At 38.6% G+C, this 13,188-nt stretch overlaps 1 long non-coding RNA gene across 1 annotated transcript; it reads right to left on the bottom strand.

Moving 5' to 3' along the window:
• Nucleotides 1–1,681: 1,681 nt before the first annotated feature.
• On the bottom strand, nucleotides 1,682–6,518 carry LOC133542593 (uncharacterized). The gene is made up of 5 exons (XR_009804194.1): nucleotides 5,766–6,518; nucleotides 5,155–5,232; nucleotides 4,544–4,622; nucleotides 1,893–1,964; nucleotides 1,682–1,776 (listed from the first exon to the last, which is right to left on the bottom strand). It is a non-coding gene; the product is annotated as an uncharacterized LOC133542593 (long non-coding RNA).
• Between the last annotated feature and the right edge of the window lie 6,670 nt (nucleotides 6,519–13,188).

The following is a 13,188-nucleotide window of genomic DNA, read 5'->3' as shown; positions in this document are numbered from 1 at the left end:
CTGGTGTAAAAAATACGTACGTAGAATCTGCATGTGTTTAAGCATGCGTAGGGCATAGGTATATAAGTATTTATTAATGGCTCTCAGCCTGGCAGGTATATTGTGGAGGGAAGGGAGGCAGAATGCGTGTCCTTGCCCGCTCAACCCCGTCTGACAGCGAGCCGCCACACGCATGGCCTGCGCCTCATGCATATGGAAGAGAGGGCAAGGAAGAGTGGAAAAACAACCATCTGTGTGTGTGTGTGTGTGTGTGTGTGTGTGTGTGTGTGTGTGTGATAAAAACCACACGTCACAATGTACCACCTAAATATTTGTCAGCGTAACAAACTGGAACTGGGAACTACAAAGGTGAACAGATCCTCCAGGATTTCACCATCTTTCAACCAATCTCCGCTGACTTGCAACTTTGTTAAATCCCAACTTTTCTGCACATTTTTGCCACTCCATTGACACGGCGCATGCGCAGTCCCGCAAGCCTTCTGCTGCGAGCACGGCACGCCGGGACACGCCTCTGCTGGCTCTTGCTGCATCCCAGCCACGCACTGGCAAAACGGCAGACAATCTGCAATCAGCGCACTTGGTAATAATCAAGACAAGCAGCGAAAAGGCCAGCGGACCCAAAGATCATGTGCCGGAACGTACCTCACTCCTCGGAGTAAGAAGCCAGTCTCTGGCTCCCCACCCACATACTTGCTCTTTCTTGGTGCCTTCTCAGTTCCCGCGTCTTATGTCCTTTTTTTTTTTTCCTGTGATTGAGCCGCATGCCTCCATTTCCTTTTGGATTCCGGACTGCCTCCCTTGACACGGACCTGTTGACACCTTGCTATACACACACACACACACACATACGTGTTTGGGTGACATATGAGGACTTATGACAAAAACGTGACATATGGGGACATGCCTTTCCAATGGTCCTGCAGGCCTGGGAATCAGACGGTTAGTGAACCAGAATTTTAGAAACACAGTGGTCTATTGAGATTTTTGCAACTCTTTTGTTTTTTTCTGAACCTGATTTTTATGGTACATATGAGGACTTGTCAGGTTTAGGTGACAAATGAAGACCAGAGTGTTTAAGATTTCAAGTTTATGTGACATATGACGACCATGACGTCACCGAGTGTTTAAGATTTCAGGTTCATGTGACATATGATGACCATGACGTCACAGAGTGTTTAAGATTTCAAGTTTATGTGACATATGATGACCATGACATCACAGAGTGTTTAAGATTTCAAGTTTGTGAAATATGACAACCATGACGTCACAGAGTGTTTAAGATTTCAGGTTCATGTGACATATGAGGCTAATGACATCAGAGACTTAACAAAACCACCTGAGTTGGTTTAGTTGATGTGTTGTCATTTAAAAAAAAAATCCAAATCCCATGCTACTGTAATCTAAAACCAAGAAGAGTTTAAAAGAAACATGGGTAAAAATGTAATTGTCAACTAAGTGTAACTGAATTGTTTTTGTGGATTTTGTCGCTAAGAATTATCTGGAATAAATACAAAACGCTTGCTGTTTATTTTGCTTTTTTAATTGCTGGTAACATACTCAAACTACCACAGAAGATGTGGGAAAACATTTTTTTTCCCTTTTTTTAATATAATTCTGTTATGGATGTAGTACTTGATGGAAAGCCAATCTCTGTCCTGTAGAGCTACTAGTTCTTTAAGGAGGCAGGCTTCACAATCTTTTTTACCTGGTACTTTGTTGCCAGTTACAAAATGCAACATGTGTCATTCAACTCCTTCCACTTCTTCCCCTTTGCAGCTGTCATAAAGGAGACAAAATACAATTTCTTACTGAAGGAAAAATTACTATAACACAGTAAAAAGGTGCAAAACGTAATATAATATTCTAGTAAATGATGTGGATTATTTATTTACCCCGCTTTGGAGTGGACCAAGTGGAAGAAGCTTGAGACATACCCACTTCCAGCGATTTGTCCTGCTGTCAATCTGAAAGGAAGAATTAGAAAACTGTAAAAGTAAACATTTAACATATTGTGCTTTGTGAAGCAGCGGAGTATATGTGTTGTCTGTCTATTTATGAATAATGCAGACGAGGAGTGTTGGCTGAGTTCTTAACGTTTGCTTTCAGAGCGTGCATATCACAACATACAAGATGCCGTCATGGCGACACAACCTATACCGGGCTACCGCGCATGCTCATCACTCCTGTTGCATGCTGGGTAGGGTAGTTCTTTTTTCCCCTGGCTCATAACATCACAATATAGTACCATGTATATGTGTTCAGTTTATCAAAGCACCAAGCAAACAGATATGGTCATAATTATTTTAAGTCCACTACGCAGAATAAACACAACATTATTAATATTGCTACTACGGATAATTTGATCAAAAATTCCCTAAAACAGCCCACTACCTATAATATAAGTTTTTTAAACATAAGATCCCTGATAAAAAAAAATGTTTCTGTTGTTAGCTCAGAAATTGCCTGTTCAGATGTTATGATTGTGGCTCAGAGATTTGTATGTAGATTATATTTATTTTCCATAACAAACAGGATAACTTAAATACCCTGGCAGTGGCAATAAGCTTAAATGTTTGTATTTACATTTTTTGAGTTGATTTTCATAAAATTTGCTATTTAACTGCTACTGTTTAACAAGGACTGATTTAAATTGTGTTTGCTCAACAAATGTTTTGGCGCTTTTGTTCATGTGGGAGAATATTCCAATAAAGGTGCACTACACACTACTTTTGAATTCATTATTGGGCTTTGCGTATACAATGCATTTAATCGCGATTAATAAGAGAAATAGTGCGATTAACTTCGATTAAAAATTTTAATCATTGCCCAGCCCTAATATATATACAAACCCCGTTTCCATAAAAGTTGGGAAATTGTGTTAGATGCAAATATAAACTGAATACAATGATTTGCAAATCCTTTTCAACCCATATTCAATTGAAAGCATTACAAAGACAACATATTTGATGTTCAAACTCAAACTTTTTTTTTTTTGCAAATAATAATTAACTTTGAATTTCATGGCTGCAACACGTGCCAAAGTAGTTGGGAAAGGGCATGTTCACCACTGTGTTACATCACATTTTCTTTTAACAACACTCAATAAACGTTTGGGAACTGAGGAAACTAATTGTTGAAGCTTTGAAAGTAGAATTCTTTACCATTCTTGCTTGATGTACAGCTTAAGTTGTCGTGTTTTACGCTTCATAATGCGCTACATATTTTCGATGGGAGACATGTCTGGACTGCAGGCGGGCCAGGAAAGTACCCGCACTCTTTTACTACGAAGACACGCTGTTGTAACACGTGGCTTGGCATTGTTTTGCTGAAATAAGCAGGGGCGTCCATGATAATGTTGCTTGGATGACAACATATGTTGCTCCAAAACCTGTATGGACCATTCAGCATTAATGGTGCCTTCTCAGATGTGTAAGTTACCCATGCTTTGGGCACTAATACACCCCCATACCATCACACATGCTGGCTTTTGAACTTTGCGCCGGATGGTTATTTTCCTCTTTGTTCCGGAGAACACCACGTCCACAATTTCCATATATAATTTGAAATGTGGACTCGTCAGACCACAGAACACTTTTCCACTTTGCATCAGTCCATCTTAGATGAGCTCGGGCCCAGCGAAGCCCGCGGCGTTCCTCTGTGTTGTTGATAAATGGCATTTGCTTTGCATAGTAGAGTTTTAACTTGCATTTACAGATGTAGCGACCAACTGTGGTAACTGACAGTGGTTTTCTGAAGTATTTCTGAGCCCATGTGGTGATATCTTTTACACACTGATGTCGGTTTTTAATGCAGTACATCGCTTACGTGCAGTGATTTCTCCAGATTCTCTGAACCTTTTGATAATTTTACGGACCGTAGATGGTAAAATCCCTAAATTCTTTGCAAAAAAAATGTTTAGCAGTTTTAACATCAAATATGTTGTCTTTGTAGCATATTCAACAGAATTGGGGTTGAAAATTCTTTGCAAATCATTGTATCCTGTTTATATGTACATCTAACACAATTTCCCAACTCATATGGAAACGGGGTTTGAATGTATTTTTATATATATATATAGCCTATTATTTGCGCACTATTTACAAGTTATGTACCAAAAACACGACCACCGAAAAAATACTTTGATCAATGAAAACAGCGCTGCAGAAACCGGCTGTAAACAAGAGGCACTGCATTTTCTGAATTGAAACACTCATTTTAAAGCTTTGACATTAACATTTTAACACACACTAATCTGATTCAGAAAATATGAGGACCTTATATGAAACACACCTAGGTCTTTCTTGGTTCAAACAATATGAGGACATGACGAGTGCTCACATGTAGAATTTATGTTGTTGACTTGTAACATCTCCTGTTTTGCTAAACATGAGTTCCAAACTCCCTACTGACTAACATGGATGTACCCTTACGAAAATGTTGTCATGTAAACTGATCTGTGAGAGATTAAAATTAATAAATGTCTTTCAAAATATAGGTTGGGTCAAATTTAGAGCAGATATAGTAAAAATAGACATGTAATAACCTGTTGGAGGGATGAAGTCGGTTTATGGCTGTCATCTGAATCTAGAGAATGTTGAGATAGAACCTCAAACAGTTGGTTTCTGCAACAAAACACAAAAATATAATGTCATAACTAATTAATTATAACATTCTCACCACTTTTTGTTGATAAAAATCTGAGCATACAATGCCAGATAAAGGGTAAAGATTATTACAGAGTTTCAGCTCCTAGACAATTCATTAAGAATGTAACACACACAAAAATCTGGTTCAGAAAATATGAGGACCTGAATTGAGACACTCATTTTAAAGCTTTGACATTAACATTGTAACACACATTTTCTGGTCCAGAAAATATGAGGACCTTATATGAAACACACCTAAGTCTTTCTTGCTTCAAACAATATAAGGACATGACGAGTGCTCACATGTAGAATTTATGTTGTTGACTTGTAACATCTCCTATTTTGCTAAACATGAGTTCTAAATTTTCTACTGACTAACATGGATGTACCCTTGCGAAAAAGTTGTCATATAAACTGATCTGTGAGAGATTAAAATAAATAAATGTCTTTCAAAATATAGGTTGGGTCAAATTTAGAGCAGATATAGTAAAAATAGACATGTAATAACCTGTTGGAGGGATGAAGTCAGTTAATGGCTCACATCTGAATCCGGAGAATGTTGAGATGGAACCTCAACAGTTGGTTTCTGCAACAAAACACAAAAATATAATGTCAGAACTAATTAATTATAACATTATCAGCACTTTTTGTTGATGAAACTCTCAGCGTACAATGCCAGATAAATAGTAAAGATTATTACAGAGTTTCAGCTCTTAGACAATTAATTAAGAATATAAAACACACTAAAATCGGGTTCAGAAAATATGAGGACCTGAATTGAGACACTCATTTTAAAGCTTGGACATTAACATTGTAACACACACTAATCTGGTTCAGAAAATATGAGGACCTTATATGAAACACACCTAAGTCTTTCTTGGTTCAAACAATATAAGGACATGACGAGTGGTCACATGTAGAATGTATGTTGTTGACTTGTAACATCTCCTGTTTTGCTAAACATGAGTTCCAAACTCCTTACTGACTAACATGGATGTACCCTTACGAAAAAGTTGTCATATAAACTGATCTGTGAGAGATTAAAATTAATAAATGTCTTTCAAAATATAGGTTGGGTCACATTTAGAGCAGATATAGTAAAAATAGACTTGTAATAACCTGTTGGAGGGATGAAGTCGGTTTATCGCTCACATCTGAATCTGGAGAATGTTGAGATAGAACCCCAACAGTTGGTGTCTGCAACAAAACACAAAAATATAATGTCAGAACTAATTAATTATAACATTAACAACCACTTTTGGTTGATAATATTCTGAGCATATAATTCTACATAAACAGTAAAGATTATTATAGCGTTTTAGCTCTTAGACTATTATTTAAGAATGTAACATTCACTAAAATGTGGTTCAGAAAATATGAGGACCTGGATTGAAACACTCATTTTAAAGCTTTGAATTAAACATTGTAACACACACTAATGTGGTTCAGAAAAATATGAGGACCTTATATGAAACACACTGAAGTCTTTTTTAGTTCAAACAATATGAGTACATGACAAGTGATCACATATAGAATTCATGTTGCTGACCTGTAACATCTCCTGTTTTGCTAAACATGAGTTGTAAATTCCACAGACTAACATGGATGTACGCTTAAAAAATGTTGTCATATAAACTGATCTGTGAGAGGTTAAAAGGATTAAATGTCTTTTGAAGTATAGGTTGTGTCAAGTTTTTAGCAGATATAGGGCAGCACGGTGGAACAGGGGTTAGTGCATGTGCGTCACAAATCGAAGGTCCTGAGTAGTCCTGAGTTAAATCCTGGGCTCGTGATCTTTCTGTGTGGAGTTTGCATGTTCTCCCCGTGACTGCGTGGGTTCCCTCCGGGTACTCCGGCTTCATCTTACCTCCAAAGACATGCACCTGGGGATAGGTTGATTGGCAACACTAAATTGGCCCTAGTGTGTGAATGTGAGTGTAAATGTTGTCTATTTGTGTTGGTCGTTTAATGAGGTGGCGACTTGTCCAGGGTGTACTCCGCCTTCCGCCCGAATGCAGCTCAGATAGGCTCAAGCACACCCCGCCAACCCAAAAAAGGGACAGGTAGTAGAAAATGGATGGATGGATGGATAGTAAAATAGTCAAGTAATAACCTGTTGAAGGGATGAAGTCGGTTTATCGCTCACATGAATCTGGAGAATGTTGAGATAGAACATCAACAGTTGGTGTCTGCAACAAAACACATAAAAATAATGTTAGAACTTATTAATTATAACATTATCAGCACTTTTTGTTGTTAACATTATGAGCATATAATGCCAGATAAATAGTAAAGATATTTATAGAGGGTTTCTGTCTCTTGTCCCGCTCATGTCTTGAGATGAACTTCCCTCGGTACTCGACCACAAAAGAACCTTTTTAAATTGATGCAAGAGCAAATACACCATATCCTGATAAAACAGTTTATCAATTAACAATGTTTGGAATATCTGTTTTAAAAAGGAATAATAATAGTCATTACTTGACTAAAAATTCAATTACAAACAGAATTACTCTTTCATAAATGTAAATAATTATTAAATTAAGTACAAACCCCGTTTCCATATGAGTTGGGAAATGGTGTTAGATGTAAATATAAACAGAATACAATGATTTGCAAATCATTTTCATGCCATATTCAGTTGAATATGCTACAAAGACAACATATTTGATGTTCACTCTGATAAACATTTTTTTGGTGCAAATAATCATTAACTTTAGAATTTGATGCTAGCAACACGCAACAAACAAGTTGGGAAAGGTGGCAATAAATACTGATAAAGTTAAGAAATGCTCATCAAACACTTATTTGGGACATCCCACAGGTGTGAAGGCTAATTTGGAACAGGTGGGTGCCATGATTGGGTATAAAAACAGCTTCCCAAAAAATGCTCAGTCTTTCACAAGAAAGGATGGGGCGAGGTACACCCCTTTGTCCACAACTGCGTGAGCAAATAGTCAAACAGTTTAAGAACAACCTTTCTCAAAGTGCAATTGCAAGAAATTTACTGATTTCAACATCTACGCTCCATGATATCATCAAAAGGTTCAGAGAATCTGGAGAAATCACTCCACGTAAGCGGCATGGCCGGGAACTAACATTGAATAACCGTGACCTTCGATCCCTCAGACGGCACTGTATCAAAAACCGACATCAATCTCTAAAGGATATCACCACGTGAGTTCAGGAACACTTCAGAAAACCACTGTCAATAAATACAGTTTGTTGCTATATCTGTAAGTGCAAGTTAAAGCTCTATTATGCAAAGCGAAAGCCAATTATCAACATCCAGAAACGCCGCCGGCTTCTCTGGGCCCGAGATCATCTAAGATGGACTGATGCAAAGTGGAAAGGTGTTCTGTGGTCTAACGAGCCCACATTTCAAATTTTTTGGGGAAATATTCGACACCGTTTCATCCGGACCAAAGGGGAAGCGAACCATCCAGACTGTTATCGACGCAAAGTTGAAAAGCCAGCATCTGTGATGGTATGGGGGTGCATTAGTGCCCAAGGCATGGGTAACTTACACATCTGTAAGTTACCCATCTGTTTGGAACAACATTTGCTGCCATTTAAGCGCCAACTTTTTCATGTGCGCCCCTGCTTATTTCAGCAAGACAATGCCAAGCCACATTCAGCACGTGTTCAGCTTCATAAAAAAGAGTGCAGGTACTTTCCTGGCCGGCCTGCAGTCCTATCAAAAATGTGTGGTGCATTATGAAGCGTAAAATACGACAGAGGAGACCCCGGACTGTTGAACGACTGAAGCTCTACATAAAACAAGAATGGGAAAGAATTCCACCTTCCAAGCTTCAACAATTAGTTTCCTCAGTTCAAACGATTATTGAGTGTTGTTGAAAGAAAAGGTGATGTAACACAGTGGTGAACATGCCCTCTCCCAACTACTTTGGCACGTATTGCAGCCATGAAATTCTAAGTTAATTATTATTTGTAAAAAAAATTATTCCGTTTGGATTTACATCTAACACAATTTCCCAACTCATATGGAAACGGGGTTTGTAATTAATGTGTTACTTGAAAAAGAAAAGTTTTAAATATCTAGCATATGCAGTTGAGAGACATTTCATGAGAGCAGAGTGTGTGTGTGCCTTTAAAAAGCTGTGCCTTTTGCCAAGTGATGTGGGACGTCAGCGCCCAGACATAGCAAAATAGTTCAGCTGTATTTTTTAGCTTAGCAGTGGCAGTTAAGATAGTTCTGTTGAATGTTTTTGTTTGCGTGTGGATGAGGCCTCTTTCTATTTGATATCGTGTTCGTAATTACTTCCGGGGGTTGCTTTCATTAGTAAAAAGATATTACCTGCACTAAACCTTTTGTGCTTCTAACGCTGTCTTGTTGACATACAATCACATCAAAAGTAGCATGCCACATTACATAAAACGCATCGTAACAGCGTTGTAGCGTACATAAAAGTTATTAGATTACTCATTACCGGTAAAAGTAACAGCATTAGTAACATCGTTTTCATATACCGCTGTTATACCATCCATCCATCCATCCATCATCTTCCGCTTTTCCGAGGTGGGGTCGCGGTGGCAGCAGCCTAAGCAGGGAAACCCAGACTTCCCTCTCCCCAGCCACTTCGTCTAGCTCTTCCCGGGGGATCCCGAGGCGTTCCCAGGCCAGCCGGGAGACATAATCTTCCCAAGGTGTCCTGGGTCTTCCCCGTGGCCTCCTACCGGTTGGACGTGCCCTAAACACCTCCCTAGGGAGGCGTTCGGGTGGCATCCTGACCAGATGCCCGAACCACCTCATCTGGCTCCTCTCCATGTGGAGGAGCAGCGGCTTTACTTTGAGTTCCTCCCGGATGGCAGAGCTTCTCACCCTATCTCTAAGGGAGAGCCCGCCACACGGCGGAGGAAACTCATTTTGACCGCTTGTACCCGTGATCTTATCCTTTCGGTCATGACCCAAAGCTCATGACCATAGGTGAGGATGGGAACGTAGATCGACCGGTAAATTGAGAGCTTTGCCTTTCGGCTCAGCTCCTTCTTCACCACAACGGATCGATACAACGTCCGCATTACCGAAGACGCCACACCGATCCGCCTGTCGATCTCACGATCCACTCTTCCCCCACTCGTGAACAAGACTCCGAGGGGCCATAGAGGTCAGGTGCATTGTGAGCTGGGCGGCAGCCGAAGGCAGGGCACTTGGCGGTCCGATCCTCGGCTACAGAAGGTAGCTCTTGGGACGTGGAACGCTGTTATTCCAAACACTTCTAATTAAAGCCATATAATACAACCTCTATTAGACAGTAAGGAAATGATCCTAATGAGATGTTGATACAGTTACCATTGATATGTTACATAACAAGACATACCTTTCCAATCATTGATCCACTGGGCCTTAAAACAAGACTTGTCACATCCAGATCAAATAAACTCGGTGGCTTCAGCCTCAGGATTACGTCTCGCTCTTCTTTTGGGCACGATGTCTATATCATGTGTTGATGCGCCTAACAAATCCACACATAAAAATGAAAAAAGTCAGTGACACAGAAATAAAACAAAGAACTAAACCCTTCAAAAACTGTTAAATTTAGGCTCAATGCAGACATGAAGCTTCTCAAACAAAGTAGTAATGTAACAATATCAGTAACATGCCAAGTCCACAGTGCTTATCAGCTTGAAATATTTGTATTTGAGAAAAAGTATAAACAATTTGAAGAACTCTAGTCTGTCTTGTTTAAAATTAAGAAAAGGTTTACTAGCATAGTGATCAAGGGTGATGGGTCAAATGCAGAGAATAATTTCACCACACCTAGTGTGTGTGTGACAATCACTGCTACTTATAATCTTCCATGCAACTTAAAAAAAAAAAAAGTTAAATGCCTTGGCCTTGGCCCAGAACTGAAATGCTTAATTTAACCTCATAAAATCAAATCTGATTGCAATTAATAACAACAACATTTAACTGTTGATTATAATGAACTATTTTCCTATGTTAAAAAACATTGGTCTATTTAATTACGTTAAACTCCATTTTATGCTCACCTGATTCAACCATGCTGTCGAAGACTGTCAAAGATGGTTTGTGGCCAAGATAGATGTCCCCCTCCGGTGATGCAGGTCCCGGAAGTGATGTTCACTGAGCACTCTGTTGTGCTCAAAATCGTGTGTGAAGTTTTGTATTTCAATTATAAGTGGTCCTTTTGGAAAACCCTTTTTATATATATTCAATATTAAGTGTGATACATGAGCTGTATAACTTCCATGATGAAAATAGTTAACTAGTGATTTAGCCCTCTGTTAGGAGCAGACATCGTCCAGCGGCCAATCAGGCGGCGCCTAACTGAAAATTGGACCAATCAGACGCCGAGACTCTTCAGAGTGGGCGGAAGTAACCATCTTGAACACCATGTAAAGTGAATACCTCCAAAAACAATCCCCATATTAATCCTGAATTTGCCCCAAAGATAAAAATACCCAAATAATGTGCTATTGTAACCATTTGAAAATATTAAATACTGTGTGTAGTTTGAATTGCATTTGAATTATTGCCTTTGTCTCAATCAAGGTTGAAGGTTGTTTTTTTTTATGCAAAAACCTACATTTCAGGCACATTTAAAGCAATTATTGTGCGGCATTGTATTTTAGTCAACAGAATAGCAAAAAGTCCAATACAGTAAAATACTGAATCAAACAAATTAAATCATCACCATAATCCCTTTATTACTAATTGTCTAGCCCAAATCCTCTCCAGATAAACCAAATTAATAGATAAAACTAACACTAAAAAGGATGAGATCATCAGATCAGTTGAAAATGTGTTGTTATTTGATTCAGAATTCAAGAGTATGTTTATTGCTGTAATGATTAGATGTTTTTCAAAATGTTGGAGTGTGTGAGTTTCTGACCCACATGACATATGAGGACATATGACATATGAGGACAAGTGTGTGTGTGTGTGTGTCATAATAGCAAAGATGGCCACTAGGGGCAAAATCGAAGGTGAGCAAAAAAATTAAACACACTTTCACACACTTTTTCTGAAAATTTGACAAATGAAGACTTCAGAGATTTTTGGTCTGGGAACATGCTGGGAGGGTCTAGAACACGATAGCATTGCGGGAAATATGGGGACATGGAAAATGTCCCCATATTTCAACAGGTCCTCATATGTAAGGTGAAATTTCATAAAAATGTCCCCATATGTCACTTTGACAAACGCACACACACACACACACACACACGCACACACACACACACACACACACACACACACACACACACACACACACACACACACATATGTAAATGTGTGTAGGTAGTATTTACATTCATAAGTACCATAGGTAGCATTTACCAACTTTTTAAAATAAAGCAAATAGATAAAGCATTATTGTCTTTATTTGACCATACAATCTTAGGGTACATTGAACATATGTTTATAATTGCAGTTTAGTCCTTAAATAAAATAGTGAACATACTAGACAACTTGTCTTATAGTAGTAAGTAAACAAAAAAAGGCTCCTAATTAGTCTGCTGACATATGCGGTAACATATTGTGTCATTTATCCACCTATTATTTTGTCTAAGCTCTGAGGGACAAACTGTAAAAAATATATTATCAATCCACTTGTTCATTTACTGTTAATATCTGCTTATTTTCTGTTCAAATGTAATAATCACTTTATTCTTCTGTTTGACACTTTACATTAGTTTTGGATGATACCACCCATTTAGGTATCGATCCGATACCAAGTGGTTACAGGATCATACATTGGTCATATTCAAAGTCCTAAAGTGTCCAGGGACATGGGACATATTTCTTGAGTTTATAAACATAATATACATTTGAAAAAAAAAATTAAAAAATTTGTGATGCTAAAAAAATATTGATGTAATCATAGTAGTATCGACTAGATACACTCATGTACTTGGTATCATTACAGTGGATGTCAGGTGTAGATCAACCCATTTGTTTTACTTTGAGACGCCGGTGAGCTACGGTGTGTGGTGAAGCATGTTTAGCTATTCCTCGTCCGTCAGTGATTTAGAAGTAGGTAATTATGAAGTTTGCAAAGTGTAGCTAAAACACTGACGATTGCAGGTGGACATTGGCCGTTAGCTAGCTAGCCATGTCTTAAAGCACCTCTTCCTGAGGGTGTTTCAGTGTTATAACCTCACTTTCATCTTTAATTTTTACATCAAAATGCGTCCATTCTTCCTTTTTTGTCTACACTCTGTGTCTGCTTGGAAGTACTCAGTGTGCGCGCGCAGCCGAACATGCTCCATTGCTTGTAAAACCAGCAATGTCACGACGTGACGACATGCCTGTTATAAAAACAGTACTTTTTTAGAGGTGGTATACCTAATATTATTCATTAGTATCACGGTATTACACTAGTGCTGGTTTAAAGTACAACCCCAGACCACAGTAAATAATGTGATAGTGAAGTGAAGTGAATTATATTTATATAGCACTTTTCTCTAGTGACTCAAAGCGCTTTACATAGTGAAACCCAATATTTAAGTTACATTTAAACCAGTGTGGGTGGCACTGGGAGCACGTGGGTAA

This window comes from Nerophis ophidion, linkage group LG02 (genome assembly GCF_033978795.1).
Source record: "Nerophis ophidion isolate RoL-2023_Sa linkage group LG02, RoL_Noph_v1.0, whole genome shotgun sequence".
Taxonomy (NCBI): Eukaryota; Metazoa; Chordata; class Actinopteri; order Syngnathiformes; family Syngnathidae; genus Nerophis; species Nerophis ophidion.
This window is presented reverse-complemented; position numbering and strand designations above follow the sequence as displayed.